The sequence below is a fragment of the Mustela nigripes genome, chromosome 6 (assembly GCF_022355385.1).
Source record: "Mustela nigripes isolate SB6536 chromosome 6, MUSNIG.SB6536, whole genome shotgun sequence".
NCBI classification, from domain to species: domain Eukaryota; kingdom Metazoa; phylum Chordata; class Mammalia; order Carnivora; family Mustelidae; genus Mustela; species Mustela nigripes.
In genome coordinates, this window is record NC_081562.1 from 52,858,245 (window position 1) to 52,874,304 (window position 16,060).

At 36.7% G+C, this 16,060-nt stretch overlaps 1 pseudogene; it reads right to left on the bottom strand.

Annotated features, from left to right (window-relative positions):
* The window catches only part of LOC132020275 (pregnancy zone protein-like), a 60,751-nt pseudogene extending 45,067 nt beyond the window's left edge, over window positions 1-15,684 (bottom strand).
* Between the last annotated feature and the right edge of the window lie 376 nt (window positions 15,685-16,060).

Sequence of the window (16,060 nt, forward strand, 5' to 3'; positions counted from 1 at the left end):
AACTAGAGCGTATCATGCTTAGCGAAATAAGTCAAGCGGAGAAAGAAAACTATCATATGATCTCCCTGATATGAGGAAGTGGTGATGCAACATGGGGTTTAAGAGGGTAGGAGAAGAATGAATGAAACAAGATGAGATTGGGAGGGAGACAAACCATAAGTGACTCTTAATCTCACAAAACAAACTGAGGGCTGCTGGGGGGAGGGCGGCTGGGAGAAGGGGGGTGGGGTTATGGACATTCGGGAGGGTATGTGCTATGGTGAGTGCTGTGAAGTGTGTAAACCTGGCAATTCACAGACCTGTACCCCGGGGGATAAAAATATATTATATGTTTATTAAAAAAATTAAAAATTCAAAAAAATGATAAAAGACAGTCATAGTGATTAAGATCAATAGTCAAGGGGCACATGCACCCGAATGTTTATAGCAGCAATGTCCACAATAGCCAAACTATGGAAGGAACCTAGATGTCCATCAATAGATGAAAGGATAAAGAAGATGTGGTAAAAAAAATACAGTGGAATACTATGCAGCCATCAAAAGAAATGAAATCTTGTCATTTGCGACAATGTGGATGGAAATAGAGGGTATTATGCTTAGTGAGATAAGTCAGTCGGAGAAAGACAATATGATTTCCCTGATATGAAGACGCTGAGAAGCAACATGGGGGGATTTAAGGGGTAGGAAAAGAATAAATGAAACAAGATGGAATCAGGAGGGAGACAAACCATCAGAGACTCTTAATCTCACAAAACAAACTGAGGGTTGCTGGGGGTTCAGGGGGTAGGGAGAGGGTGGTTGGATTATGGACATTGGGGGGGTTGTACTATGGTGACTGCTGTGAAGTGTGTAAACCTGGCGATTCACAGATGTGTACCCCTGGGGTTAATAATACATTATATGTTAACTAAAAAAAAAGACCAATAGTCACTAAATCTATTTTCTTTCCGATGCCAAAACAACTTCTTTGGGTTAAACATGTTAATCAGGGGTGCCTGGGTGGCTCTGCCTTCAGCCTGGGTCATGATCTCAGGGTCCTGGGATCGAGCCCCACATCTGGCTCTCCTCTTGGTGGGGAGCCCGCTTCCCCCCCTCTCTGCCTGCTTCTCTGCCTACTTGTGATCTCTCTCTCTTTCTCTGTCAAATAAATAAAATCTTAAAAAAAAAAAAAAACCAGGTTAACCAACATTCAGGAATTTAATATTCACATCTACTTTATAATCTCAAAGGGTTAGTCTTCAAAATGAGAATTTTATTGACCAGGAAGAGTAATTACTTTTCCTTTTTGGTGTAAAATATTTTGGGATAAGCTTACTCCAATATCCTCTTTTCACTGAGTGAAATGGGGGTAGCTCAGTGATTGTCAACACTGATAGCCCCTAGAGAGAAAACTGTAAAGTAAACTGTTGACTCAATTTCTCACAGAACTCTTGCTTTTGGCAATAAGCAGGATGAAATAATTTTCTGCCAATGATTACAGTTGCAAGTCCTGGGACAGGTTTCTTGTAGGTATATCTGTCACATAAGAGATACATCAGGAACTGCAAAAAGGTATCTATATTTTTCACCACCAACCTACCCCAGATCAAATAATTACTCTCTATAGTTACTTATACTTCTTTATCATTTTAGGCTCATATCAACTGAAATATGCCTGGAAAATTTCTTTATCAAGAGGTACTCCTCATTAAACCATTTGAAATTTTGCTGCAATATACAGTAAATTTTCCTTCAGGATTTAAAAAATTTCTTCCTTTTAGCCTATTTATTTTTTATCATTCTTTTTATTCTGTCATTGTAAAATAAAAACTTGTTGTTTATACCAAATGAGAAAACTTAGATAATAAATAGAACATAAATAAACAAATAAATAATAGAAATAACAAACCCAACATCATAATAGCACACAAACACACACACACACACACACACACACACACGAAGAAAGAGCCCTGATAAAACCTAACAATCATGAGCTATATTAAAAACAAATTGTGTGTGTGTGTGTGCTCCATATTTCTATTAGTTTTCTCTTTCTTATTAAAAATGGAATGATTAGTAATTGGATTTCTTTGGGCATTAGTTTTCTTTCCTATTTGTAAATGCCTCAAATATCACTTCAAATTAAAAACGTAATCAGAGCAACTTATTCTGAAACCCCTTTCTAAGATAACAGATATCTTCCTAAGATGCTGTTAAATTAAACAATTAATTCCTTGGTTTTGACTTGAAGACAGAATTGAGGCAGAGGTCCAGATGCTTTGATGCTTCCAGTATATAATATTCAGATGGGTATTTGTTTATTTGTCTTCTTTTACCCTGGCTGGTTCTTCTGCTACTGATGATTTGTAGGAAATGAGTTTTAATTCTCAAGCTTGAAATGAAATGTAAGAGTTATTTGTAATTGCAAAAGGTTAAAGAAGAAAAGAATCCTACAAGACAGAAAAAAATTCAAAAATAGCATTAGTAAATTCTTCACTATCAATAATTACTTTAAATGTAAATTATCCAATAAAAAACAAAGGGGATGAATAGATTAAAAGTACAAGATCCAACTATATGATATATACAGGAGATGAACTTTAGATTTAAAGACACATATAGACCAAAAGCAAAGAGATAGAAAAAAGATACTCCATAAAAATGGTACCAAAGAAGATCAGCAGTGGTTATACTAATATCACACAAAATTGACTTTAAGTCAAGAACTGTCATAAAAGACAAAGAGGAAATTATATAATGATAAAAGGATCAATTCACCAAGAAGACATAGCAATTATAAATATATATGCACCTAGCATCAAAGCACTTAAATATATGAACAAACACTGATGGAACAAAAAGGAGAAACAGACAATGATACAATAATAACAGGATACTATAATAGATAGTCCATAATAGATAGACTATCCAGACATAAATTCAATAAGGAAACAGACTGAACAACCTTAGAGACTGCATGGACTTAAGAGACATATTTAGAATATTATACCCCATGTCAGCAAAGATGGTGGAGAAAAAGGAATCTTTGTACACTGTTGGTAGGAATGTAGATTGGTACAGTGGCTGTGAAAAATTATGGAGGTTTTCCAAAAAATTGAAAATGTAATCACCATATGACCCAATAATCCTGCTACTGGATATTTAGAAAATGAAAATGAAAGAAAATGAAAGTGAAAATGAAAATACTAATTTGAAAGAAAATGAAAATACTAACTTGAAAAGATATATGAACCACCATGTTTACTGCAACATTTTTTACAATAATCAAGGTATGGAAGCAACCCAAGTGTCCATCAATAGATGAATGGAGGGGCGCCTGGGTGGCTCAGTGGGTTAAAGCCTCTGCCTTTGGCTCAGGTCATGATCCCAGGGTCCTGGTATTGAGTCCCGCATCTGGCTCTCTTCTCAGCAAGGAGCCTGCTTCCTGCTCTCTCTCTGCCTGCCTCTCTGCCTACTTGTGATCTCTGTCTGTCAAATAAATAAATAAACAAACAAAATCTTTAAAAAAAAATAGATGAATGGATAAAGAAGATACGACTCAACAATAAAAAGGATGAGTTCTTGCCATTTACAACAACATGGTTGAAACTGGAGGGTATTATGTTAAATGAAATAAACAGAGAAGCAGATACTGTATAATTTCACTTATGTATGGAATCTGGAAAACAAAAAATGAATAAACAAACAAAAGGAAGAATCAGGTTTATACATACAGAGAACAAATTAATGATTGCTAGAGGGGATGGACAAAATGGGTGAAAGGAAATGGGAGACACAGGCTTCCAGTTATGGAATGAATAAGTCATGGGAGTAAAAGGTACAGCAAAAGGAATATATTCAATAACATTGTAATCATGTTATATGGTGACAGATGGTAGCCACACTTGAACTGAGCTCAGCATAATATATAAAATTGTTTTATTTGTTGTACAAATGAAACCGATGTCACATTGTGTGTCAACTATACTCAAATAAAAAAATAGAAAGCATACCAAAAAAATAAGTCATCCAAATCAGAAAAGAAGTAAAACTATCACTATTTGCAGAGGACATAATATAATATATAGAATCCCCTCTAATGCCATCACACACACACACAAACTGTTAGAACTAATAAACCAATCCCATAAAGTTGCAGGATACAAAATCAACATGCAAACCCAGCTGTGTTTCTGTACACTAACAATGGATTATATGAGAAAGAAATGAAGAGAGCAATCCTATTTACAATAGCAGAAAAAATAATAAAAGATTTAGTAATACACTTAACCAAGAAGGTGAAAGACTTGTACACTGAAAACTACAAAACATCAATGAAAGAATGTAGTCATAAATAAATGGAAAGACATCCTATGTTCATGGATTGGAAGACAATATTAAGATAGCCATACTATCCAAGGCAATCTCCAGATTCAATGCAGTCCCTATCAAAATCATAATGGCATTCTTTACAGGAATAGAAAAAAACATCTTAAAATTCATACAGAACAACAAAAGACCTTAAAAACTCAAAACAGTCTTGAGAAAAAAAGGAAAAGCTTTTTACTTTTTTAATGGATCAAAGCCCAGAAATAAATTTATTTATATATATTCTGTTAGTCTTTGGAAAGTGCCAAAAATACATAGTGACTAGGATAGTATCGTCAACAAAATTCTCAGGAAAACTGGATATCTACATGTAAAAGAATGAAAGTAAACCCTTATGTTACACCATACACAAATATTGACTCAAAATAGATTAAAGATTTAACTATAACACCTGAAATTATAAAATTTCTGTCAAAAATATAGGGAGAAACTTTATGATACTAGTCATTATGCACATTGTTGATGGAAATGTAAAATGGTGCAGTATAAATGAAAAACAGCATGGAGGTTTCTCAAAAAATTAAAAACAGATTATTTCAGGTTTTAAAAATCTGTTCTTATACTTCATCAAGAGGATCTATGACCTATCTATGCAAAATACTCCAGGTATCCTCTTGAAACTGGCCAGAGGAGAAATTGAAATTAATCAATTCAATATACCATTAGGAAGCAATCAGGCAAATCCAGCAAGTGGGGCTTTTGCAAACCAAAATGACCTACGCTTTTCAATAAATTAACATCATGGGGAGAAAAAGAGGTTAAAGATTTTTGTTTTTACTTATTTATTTTTTGACAGAGAGAGAGAGAAAATACAAGTAGGTAGAGCAGCAGACAGAGGGAGAGGGCGAAGCAGGCTCTCTATGAGCAGGAAGCCTGATGCAGGGCTCAGTCCCAGGTCTCTGGAATCATAACCTGAGCTGAAGACAGAAGCTTAACAGACTGAGCCACACAGGCACCCTGAGGTTAAGGACTTTCAAAGCTTTAATATATTTACAGATTCCCATGGCTTGTTAAAAAAAAGTATTGGAGAAAAAAATTGGAAGGGGGGAGAATAAATGGAACAAAATTGTCAAAATTTCATAATTTTTATCATAGTTGATGGGTACATGGATTTTCATTTTACTATTTTGTTAACTTTTGCATTCAGTTGAAAATTTCCATTGCAGAGAGTTGGAACAAAAGGGTACACTTGAGTCATAATAACGGAAAGCAATGAGTAAACAGCATTTTTAGAAAGATTGAGGGAACTTGATTGTAAAATAAGATTTAGTACTGGAAAAATACTTTTAATGTTGTAAAGTGTCATAATGGCATCATAACTATGCAGGGAAAAATGTCAGTAATTTTTAGAGGTACATAGTACTGCATCTAGGGCACAATGTCATGATCTTTGTAATTTATCCTGAAATATTAAAGCAAAAAAAATGTAGCAAATATAGAATGATGTCAATTGTTAAAACCATGATTATGGGGGTCCTCTATTCCTTTGTTTATTTGAAAAATTTAGTAATAAGCAGTTGGAATAAGTCATTGAAATAAACTTTTAATTTTTAAATTCTGCAGAAAGTTAACTTATAATTATATATATAATGACTCAAAATTGAGGCAAAATATGAAATTTCAGACAAAAGCAATTTAACTCACATCTTACATTCTGATATGTTCACTTTTTCATCCAGGATACTGATTTTCTTTGGCACCTGAACTTTGACCTCAAACTTGGGAAGCACTGTTGGTAGAGATAATGGAAATAGGGAGACGGTGAACATTTAATGGAAATACAAATATTTCATGTCTATAACTTTTCCCAATATAATACCCTGAAATACTAGATCCATTTTTCAAGTGCCAGCTTTAAGATGATAAATTTTAACAATTCATGCAAAATTTAAACGACTTTATGATCACAGATCTCAACGACACTATCAAGGGATGTTGGCTCCACTGAAATAAGAATTTTGATACTCAGCAAAGTATAACTTGCTACTGAAATTCAAGCTCTTGTGAGTTTCTGGTGCACAGAATTATGATGTCTTTACAAACCGCTCAAGTTGATTCTAATCCAAGTTCAACATACCTATGGGACATTCAGAAAGTCTAAGTGAGTGCATGGTATGAAACAAAAAGTTATATCTTTTTCATTTTTCAGAATGCATACCAAATTCTTCTACAGTGAAGGGGTGCTTTATCCCTTCACCTGATTCCTTCTGTACCACCACCTTGTAAGAACCCTGAATGGGCTCAGACAAGAGAGGAAAGGCCAGCTGTTGGAGGCCACTCTCCAATCTGAGACTCTGCTATTGTCCAATTCAATTTCTTTTTGGGTCCTAGAGATAAACAAGGAGCAAGGGGAGTAATTATGTAGCCATGATAGTCCTTGAACCAAACAAATGACAAATGGGGTTGGTAACTGGCCTTGCCTTCAGAGGAGATAAACACAGAAGAAAGATAAAATAGAATAAACCTGACATTTAGGAGTAGGAAATTTTAGATCTGAAGGGATTTTTTAAAATAGTAATTTGTCTGTAAGGAATATCAGAACTTCTAACTTTAAATATGTTGATTTCTTTATATGAGACTCTGTTGTTTACTTCAAGGTATACCAGTGGAATCTATTTGAAAAAAGGAAAGAAGCAATGTGTTAGAATTTCACCAAAGGCTGTGATATCAGACTCATGATTCAATAGCTTACTTAGGAAAAATAGTATCTGTAGTAAGATATGATAAAGTTTAACCTGAAACATTAGAGAACTAGAATTACTTAGGGAAACCAGTAAATAGTTCTAAGAGTAAATATTTCCACAACAATCATTGTGTTGCCATTTCCTTAAAAAATATTATTGGTGAATAAGTTTTCTTAATATTTACTAATTTATTAATATTATTTACTAGTAATTAGGTACTGAGATAAAGAATATGACTATACTGTTTAGTTGCATTAATTAGGAAGTGGATATTAATAGAGTGATATGTTATTATTAAGACCAAATAGGAATAGAGTTCTCAGAATGATTTGGTTAAGAGTTAACCAAGCGTATTTTTTCTAATTTAAAAACTGTGTTTATTTTATTTTATTTTTTCAGTGTTTTTAAAGTAGCTTTGTTTCTTTGCCTTGTTGAAAGCTAGTTAGAAGAAGGGACACCCAGTTAGCAAAAATGAAATCTTTGTATATATATATTCTATATGATATCTATGCTACATTATGTATTAATACATATTATAGAAAAAAATATAATATACATATATGTATTTATTACCATATTACAATATTGTCTATACATATAGATGGAGAGATATATTCAGAATCAATGAGACTCTTCACACTTTAATTAATCATAAACTCCTTGAGAGTATGGCTATGGATAGTGCCTAACTTCTTTATTGTGTCTCTTCATTATGTTTAATGTATTGTGTTCACAGCAATAAATCTAGCTATTGTCAAATGATTAATTACTGTGTAAGAGAAATATCTTCCTCATCTCTCACCCTTCAGTTAGGCCTTCCATAAGGCTCTAGATCTGTGGTGTGGCTGGAGCCCAGGTTCCAAAAGGAATGTTTTTTTGTCTTCTTGCTGTTACGGGACCTCCCTGCTCCCACTTGGGGGGCTACTCCCACCCAACCGTCCACCAAAGCCATAACTCTCGAGATACTTACCAGTTCATTCAGGGGGGTGAAAAGTCTCATCCACAGAGACAATATGGAATTTTACTGAAAAAGAAATTCCCTGATAAGATTCAGACATGATAAAGCAGTTTACTCTACAAAACCTGCTGAGGGGAGTCCTCCCCTTCTCAGCACTGCCCCCTGACTAAGAGAAATAGAGGAATTTCCTGACATACTTGTATGTGCTGGTTTATATATGGGTTTGTCTGTCTGGACAAAGACCAGACTTTGAGCATTCTTTACCAGCACTGTGTTCCTCTTCCTAAAGTCTTGTGTTGGTCCCTTTATCTGGACAGTGAGGAATGCGACCTCTGAAGAGGATGAGATCCTTGGGAGCTACGGAACAAAGAACACTGCTGAGGAACCACACAATCTTTTCCCTCCCAATCCTTAATCCATGACTGTTTTCTGTCTCTCTCTCAGCCTCACAAATTGCTAAGTATAAATATTTCTCTAGAAATGCTTGAAGATAATAATATAAGATATAGGGGAAATAGATCAGTGAGAGCACACATCAGTGGGACCCAAATCTCCATACAGCTTACCAGGAACTCTCATTCTTAAATAATTCTCCTATTAACAGAGTATATACGTCGTGGAGGAATGGAAAGAAGTCTCTCTGTAAAAACGTGGGAGAATATGATAGCTGAGTATCGCAATCTGGGCAACTTCAAAGAGGTACTGAATGTTTGCTTTGACTATCTCGCACCATTTATACATTCAGAAGACAAAGATGTCTAACATCTCACCACAGGGGAAACATTCTGCTACATGCTGTCCTACCTTGAGATTTTTGTATAATCTTTTTCTAGGCACTGTCCTACTCTGGCCTTAAAGAGATGGTTATATATCAAAGCTCAAAAATCTCTCAGACCAAGTCATATGTTTTCTATGGCTAATAGGATTCTTTTTTTAGAACTTAAATTGGATTTTCACACATAAAAAATATTTCTTTCCTAAGTTGGTGGAAGATCCATACTTTGTCCTTAGTAGCTGAAAACCCACTCTCTTTAGTACTTTATGAAGTCCTCACTAACATTAAAGTCATTCTTTGGGATTCAGCACCATTTCCCCTCTCCATGACTCAATATGCTGTATCAAACAAGGACAGGCAGATAGTACTCAAGTGAAGGAGATGAAGGAGATGCAGTGATATAAGTCCTTCTCCACCACCAGGTCAGTGAAGAGGCTCTGGTTGCCCCCAATGGACTCCAAGGAAGCACTTACAGACACTGCCTTGATCAGATAGCCTTTCTCAGGGGTCGCAGTGTGGAGCAGGGAGGGGCCCAGGACCACATACTGCCTGGGTAGAGAAGAGGGCTGATATCAGAGAAAAATGCAGGATAGCAAGCATTTTCAACCATAAATGTGTTTTTCCTAACAATATATATGTCTTGCTACATTTGGTTCTATAGCAAATGTCAATGGACTAAAAGCATTAAGATGAACATTCTATCACTGCCTGGTGTAAGAATTATATTTTTTACTCCTGAGTAGTGCTTTACCCACCCAGTCTGCTGAAAGTTCCTTCAAGGATGTTACAGTTTTATAGGCATTCTTTGTGTTATAGAGCATTAATATCTGAATTCCTGAATATATAGCCATAAAAGTACACATATATAATGAATTACTGGTGATTATTCAATGCATAAAAAGATGTGGCGGAGGAAAAGGAGACCTAAATTTCGTCTGGTCCCAAGAATTCAGCTAGATAGTTATCAAAGCATTCTGAACATCTACAAACTTAACAGGCGATCAAAGAAAAGAATAGTAACAATTCTATGAACAGAAAAGTGACTACTCTGGAAGGTAGGACGTGCAGAGAAGTGAGTTTGGGTGATATATGGAAAGAGAGACTGCAGGAGGGGGAGGGAGCCTCCATCAGCTGGGTCTGGTGGAGAGGTGGAGCACAGGGTCAGAACTTTCAGAAGTCTAGTCCACGGAGGGGCATTGCTCCAGTAGCTAAGCGGGGTGGGGGGTGGGGTGGAGTGGAACCCTGGCTGGGACAGTGTGGTCTCAGGACTTAGGAGGTCACAGAAAGACCAGACAGAGCTCCCAGGCGTCAGAGTGGGGAAGCCGGTTACAGAGATGGAGCTGAGGAGTGAGCTTTCAGCTCGAGGTTACCTTAAATTATGATCCGAGGCACAGTGGAGAAATGTATATACTTCTTCAAGCAGGGGCCCCACAGGAGGCAGATCTGGGGAGACCCCCTCTTTCCTCCTCTGGAAGGAGTGGCGTGGGAGCACACTACAGGAATCCACTGGGTTTGGAGACTCCAAATGGAGCCATGCGCCAGAGACAGAAACCCTCGGTCACAGGCCTCATGAGCTTGGGGTGCTGCTGGAGACCAGGGAAATGGTAGGGATTGACTGCTTTTCTCTGAGGGCGTACTGAGGAGTGTGGCCCCAATCTCTTGGCTCCTCCAGGCCGGAGACTGGGAGGCTGTGGTCTTCATTCTCGTCCTCCAAAGCAGTACAGAAGTGTTCAGGGAACAAAAGCTCCTGAGAGTAAACCCAAGCAGATTAGTTAGCCTGGCCCCTGGCAAGGGCATTGCAATTCTGCCTCCGGCAAAGACATTTGAGATTCACAGCAACAGGTCCCTCCCCCAGAAGATTAGCAAGAACATACAGCTGAGACCAAGTTTACCTATCAATGAGAATTGAGGAACTCCAGAGCTAGGGGATACAGCACATAGAATTCATGGCTTTTCCCCCATGATTCTTTAGTCTTCCAAAGTTAACTTTTAAAAATTTTCTTTATTTTTTCTTTTCCTAATTTTAAAAAAATTTTTCCTCTTTCCTATTTTAACCAACGTCTTATCAATACCTTTTTAAACTTTCATTTTTATAGTCATATTCTATCTCTTCATTGTGTTTAACCTTATTTCATATATATATATATATGTATATATATATATATATATGTTTTTATTTCTTTAAAATTTTGGGATACAGTTTCTACTAACAGATTAAAATATGCTCTAAATCTAGTGTATTGTGTAAGACTGATGAATCACAGATCTGTACCTCTGAAACAAATAATACATTATATGTTAAAAAAAGGATTTACATTAAAATTTGCCTAAATAAACATCACTGATACATGAACACCACGACTGAATTTATATAAATTCAACTGAAAAATTTCAGTAAACATATATCCATTACATAAAATAACTCATATCTATACTGTAAAATAATTTTCTTTATAACAGCAAAACTGAAAACATAATATAGTTCCTGTTTCTCTATGGTTCCTCAGATATGCCTTAGCCAAAATCTGTAATTTTAAAAAAAAATTATTTATTTATTTATTTGACACAAAGAGATCACAAGTAGGCAGGGAGTCAGGCAGGTAATTCATAGTCAGTGAGTTAATAGAAAGCCTTGAGTTGCTGATTACAGGTAGCTCAACTAGTCCCCTAAAATGTAATTAGTTTTTGGCGTGATTCCAGGTAGCTTCTTTATTCTTCAATTTTCAGAAATTCTCCAGTGCTGTTTCAGTATTTCAAATAGTTTTTAAAGAGCTTAGTAGCAACATTGATCTGAATTCATATGCACTACAAGGTAGGTGATGTCTCTTGAGTTTCTGGAGACAATATACATGTCTTAAAAGGGGTTAAGTTAGTGGAGCCTGGGTGGTCAGTGGGTTAAGCCTCTGCCTTCAGCTCAGGTCATGATTCCAGGGTCCTGGGATCGAGCCCAGAATTGGGCTCTCTGTTCAGCAAGGAGCCTGCTTCCTCCTCTCTCTCTCTCTGCCTGCTTCTCTGCCTACTTGTGATCTCTCTGTGTCAAATAAATAAATAAATATTTATTTATTTTGAAAAGATTTATTTATTTATTTGACAGGCAGAGATCACAAGTAGGCAGAGAGGCAGGCAGAGAGAGAGAGAGAGAGAGAGAGAGAGGAAGTAGGCTCCCTGCTGAGAAGAGAGCCTGACGCAGGACTTGATCCCAGGACCCAAAGATCATGACCTGGGCTGAAGGTAGAAGCTTAACCCATTGAGCCACCCAGGTGCCCCCAAATCAGTAATTTTTTTATCAACAAATTTTTATTTCTGTCAATAATGTGTAAGCACATACAAGTACACAGTGCATTAGATTAACATTCTTCATTCTCACCCTCTTGAGATAATCAATATTAATATATCAATATTAATACTTCCAGGTTCAAAAATATATGCTTATGTCAAATATATGCTTATGCTTATATGCTTATAAATTATCTTTACTTACCAAAAAAAAAAGTTCATATAAAATGTGTTATATTGCAGTATTTTAGTTCTAATCATTGAATGTAATTACTCAGAGGTATGGGAAATCTTCTTTCTTTTTCATTCTTTTCTTTAAAATTTTATTTTTAAGTAATCTCTACACCAAATGTGGGACTCGAACTTATAACCCTAAGATCAAGAGTTGCATGCTCTACCAGCTGATCCAGCCAGGTGTTCTTGTGAGTTTACTCTCTTGACTTTGTTGATAAGTTTCCTTTATCTGTTTTATTCTCCCATATCCTATTTCCCCCCACATCCTTGTCCCTGCATATTTCCAGGCACAATTCTACCCATTCTTTGGGAATTATCCCAAGCGCCACCTTTGACACAAAAACTTTCCTGAACTAGTCAGCTCAGTATAATCTCTCCATACTCTGAATCCCTATGAGCTGAAAGAGAATGTGTGTTTCCTACGTATTTCCTACTTGGAAGGAATTGTGTTAAGCAGTATCTGTATAAATCCTCCTAGCAATCTTATATGATACATATATCATATTCTTCATGTTCATGACAGCTAAAACTTGCCAGTCCCCAAATCTGAATATACAACAGTAAGATAAAATCCCTGCCTACTCACTAAATCAGTAAACCATACATAAAATGTGACTCCTCAAAACTTTAATGATTCAATAGCTGCAGGTTTAAGACATTTATGTATAGAGTTAATTTACAATTAAGCAAATGAGAGCTATTATTTTCTTAAATTTTTTTACTATCCTTTCCCTTCTACTTCCAACATGGACTCTTAACACTTAAAAAACAAAACCAAACCAGACAATCTGACACATGGAAACTATTTTATTACTTTTCAAAGTTAATAGGTATGAGACCAGGAGAAGAGAGTAACAGAGACAGTTTACTTGCAGAATTTGGAAGTCAAGTTTGGTTCTCTCTTTCTCCAAGTGGTCTGCTCTAGCCCAATCATCATGTTGTATGTATTTTAAGTTATTCCTTAGCAAAACTATATACCATGTAACTTTAGATCCATTCTTCAGAAATTAAAACCTCAGATTTTTGAATTGCATAAATCCCAAGGTTTTGTTATAAAGCAGAGAAGCTCAGAGCAGTTAAATAACCTACCCATAGGGGTGTGTGGGTGGCTCAGTGGGTTAAAGCCTCTGCCTTTGGCTCCAGTCATGATCCCAGGGTCGTGGGATCAAGCCCCACATCGGGCTCTCTGCTCAGCAGGGAGCCTTCTCCCTCCCCCTCCCCCACCTGCCTTTCTGTCTACATGTGATTTCTGTCTGTCAAATAAATAAATAAAAATCTTGAAAAAAAATAAGGTATCCATAATAATTCAGATAGTGCCTTTCATTTAATCCCTTTCTGATATCTGGATTTTTTTTTATCTGAATCATCTACTCTTCCAAAAATAAAGTAAGTGATAAAAATTATCATTTTTTAAACCTTCCGATCTATACTTTTTTCCCTTCTATTTCTTTGATCTTCATAGGAAAGAAGGCATCAGTGTATTATAATTTTATTTGATAGACTATTTTTATTCTTATTAGTTATAAGCCTAATTGATGTCATAATTTAAAAATTAATTCCACATATATTAGGTATTTTAAACAGCTATTTCGTAAAGGTTTGGTTAGTATCATTTAATAGATATTGAGATTGGAATCCATCAAGTTGAGTAATTTGCCCAAGGTTTCATCTGTAAGTGAGCAATTAAACTATTGAAATATTACTTAACCATGGATGTTTGCATTTTAAATATTTGTCTTTGTAGGAGTGACTAAATTTTGCAAATATTAAACAGGTGACCTTTAGTTTTCTCTTTTTCATGTTCCGCTGCTACCTCCATTTCTCTGAAGGCAAAGAAGTACAGTTACTGGGTCTTCCGGGCAATATTTCTCATTAATTGCATTGAGGGCTAATAATGCTGGAGGTATATGGGATGTTTTCTGCATAGTGAGAAAATACCTCTTCTGTTCATGACAGCTAGGCTGTGACGTTTGTTGGTCTTTATCAAATGTTGGATGTGATGTAAAGTAATAAGTTTTCAGTAGGCAGAATGGCCTTATGTTGTGGTGGACTGAAAACAGACTGCTTAACATTTCCAGCCCCAATAAATGCTACTTGCTTCATCCATTCAGCCTTTACTAAGAAATCTGACAGCCCCCACATATTTCCATATGCGCTGTGGGTGGAATGCAGTGGGAGGTGTTACCATCCACAGCTGTACATGAGGTAGAGGAATGATGGCAGAAAAATGTATCCCTACTGATTACTGGGAAATTGTGCACTGAAGAAATTTGAAGAAGGGGGAGAGTAAGTTGGTTGAGTTCTGACTTCTGCTTCCTGCACTCAGGCCTGAAGAGGGCCAATTGTATTTAAGTGGATTAAGCGAACACAAAGAGGAAAGGATCCTTTGATCCCTCTGCACGTTTAGGACTCTGGACTGCTGCCTGTATCAATATAGGATGTAGCTCCATTCAAGGCAGGAGGGCACAGTGGGTAGGAGTCTGAACTACAAAGGTGAAAGGTAACTCTGTAATACAGGTTGTATTGGAATAGTCACAGGATTGAAGGCAGGATGCAAGTTGGAGGCTCTATAAGATAAAAAAGAGCTGAGGTGAATAAGAGTCAGTCAGAGAGGTCTTCTGGGACTATGGGTCAAGGCGCCCAGCTGAGACAAACCAGATGGCTGAAGATTCAGATGATGAAGGGTGGTGGGTGAGAAGCCAGATTAACAGTGGCCAAGGAAGACCAAGAACTCTCAGACCAAAGATTCTGAGTTTTTTTCTCCACCAGGAGGGAATGGAGATCACGACCTTCTAGATCCTGTCTTGGGGAGATACTGAGGAGAGGTAGAAAAGAAGTCTTACTATTATTGGATTTCACCAACTTTACAACTGAATAGTTTTTAATTACTCCCTGCCTCCCTACCGGACTGGCCGGTTACTGGGGTCTCTTGCTAAAGACTCAGTAAGTTATCAAAAAACAAAGGAGCTCTACTTCTACATGTATGATCTACAATGTGAATTAAACTGTACTCCACTATGTACTGTAACTATTTTTATAGTGAATGCTTTCCATCCTAAAGGACGAGTCTGTGAAGGTGGGATCTGAGGTTTCAGTGTCTTCTAGTCAAATCATGCCTTCTAGGGACCACTTATTCTATTTATGATTATGATGACCCAATAGAAAAAATATATAGAAAAAAGTGAAAGAAAAAACACGATTCATCTCTTATGATTGCAAGGTATCTTAAGAAATGGAAGGGTGGCGTTTAATGGGAAAGTCAAGGCAAAGATACAAAGAGGAGACAGAGATAAGGTGCAGACAAGGGAGGAGGGGACTTCAAGCGAGACTTGGGTTCTTTCAGGGTCTGAAGCACTGGTGGAAAGCAGGGCAAGGAGAAGTAGCATGAAACATGAATGAGGAAGTCTGCCTTTCTCCATAGTGAGGGACAAATCTCAGCCACTGTATTGTGCCCAACTCCCCACCTTCAGCTGGGTCCCTGAGACGTCTTAAATTTACCAAGCTTTACATGGCTGTTTTTTGCAAACAAGCTCCATTCCCAAGGCTTCCAAATGGAGCTCAGGGTTGGGCAGAGCTTCCTGGAAAAAGGTCATTGCTCTCAGTGATTGCATTACCCTCAAGTCTAACGCTCTGACAGGCTCTGAGGCATTTCCAGAGGATAAAATTCATATTTTAATTAGAATGAACTTTCTTTTACTTTTACAGCAAAGCTCCTGGTGGACAGCTCCTTATAAGAGATTCATCCATGTTATTTTGTGTATA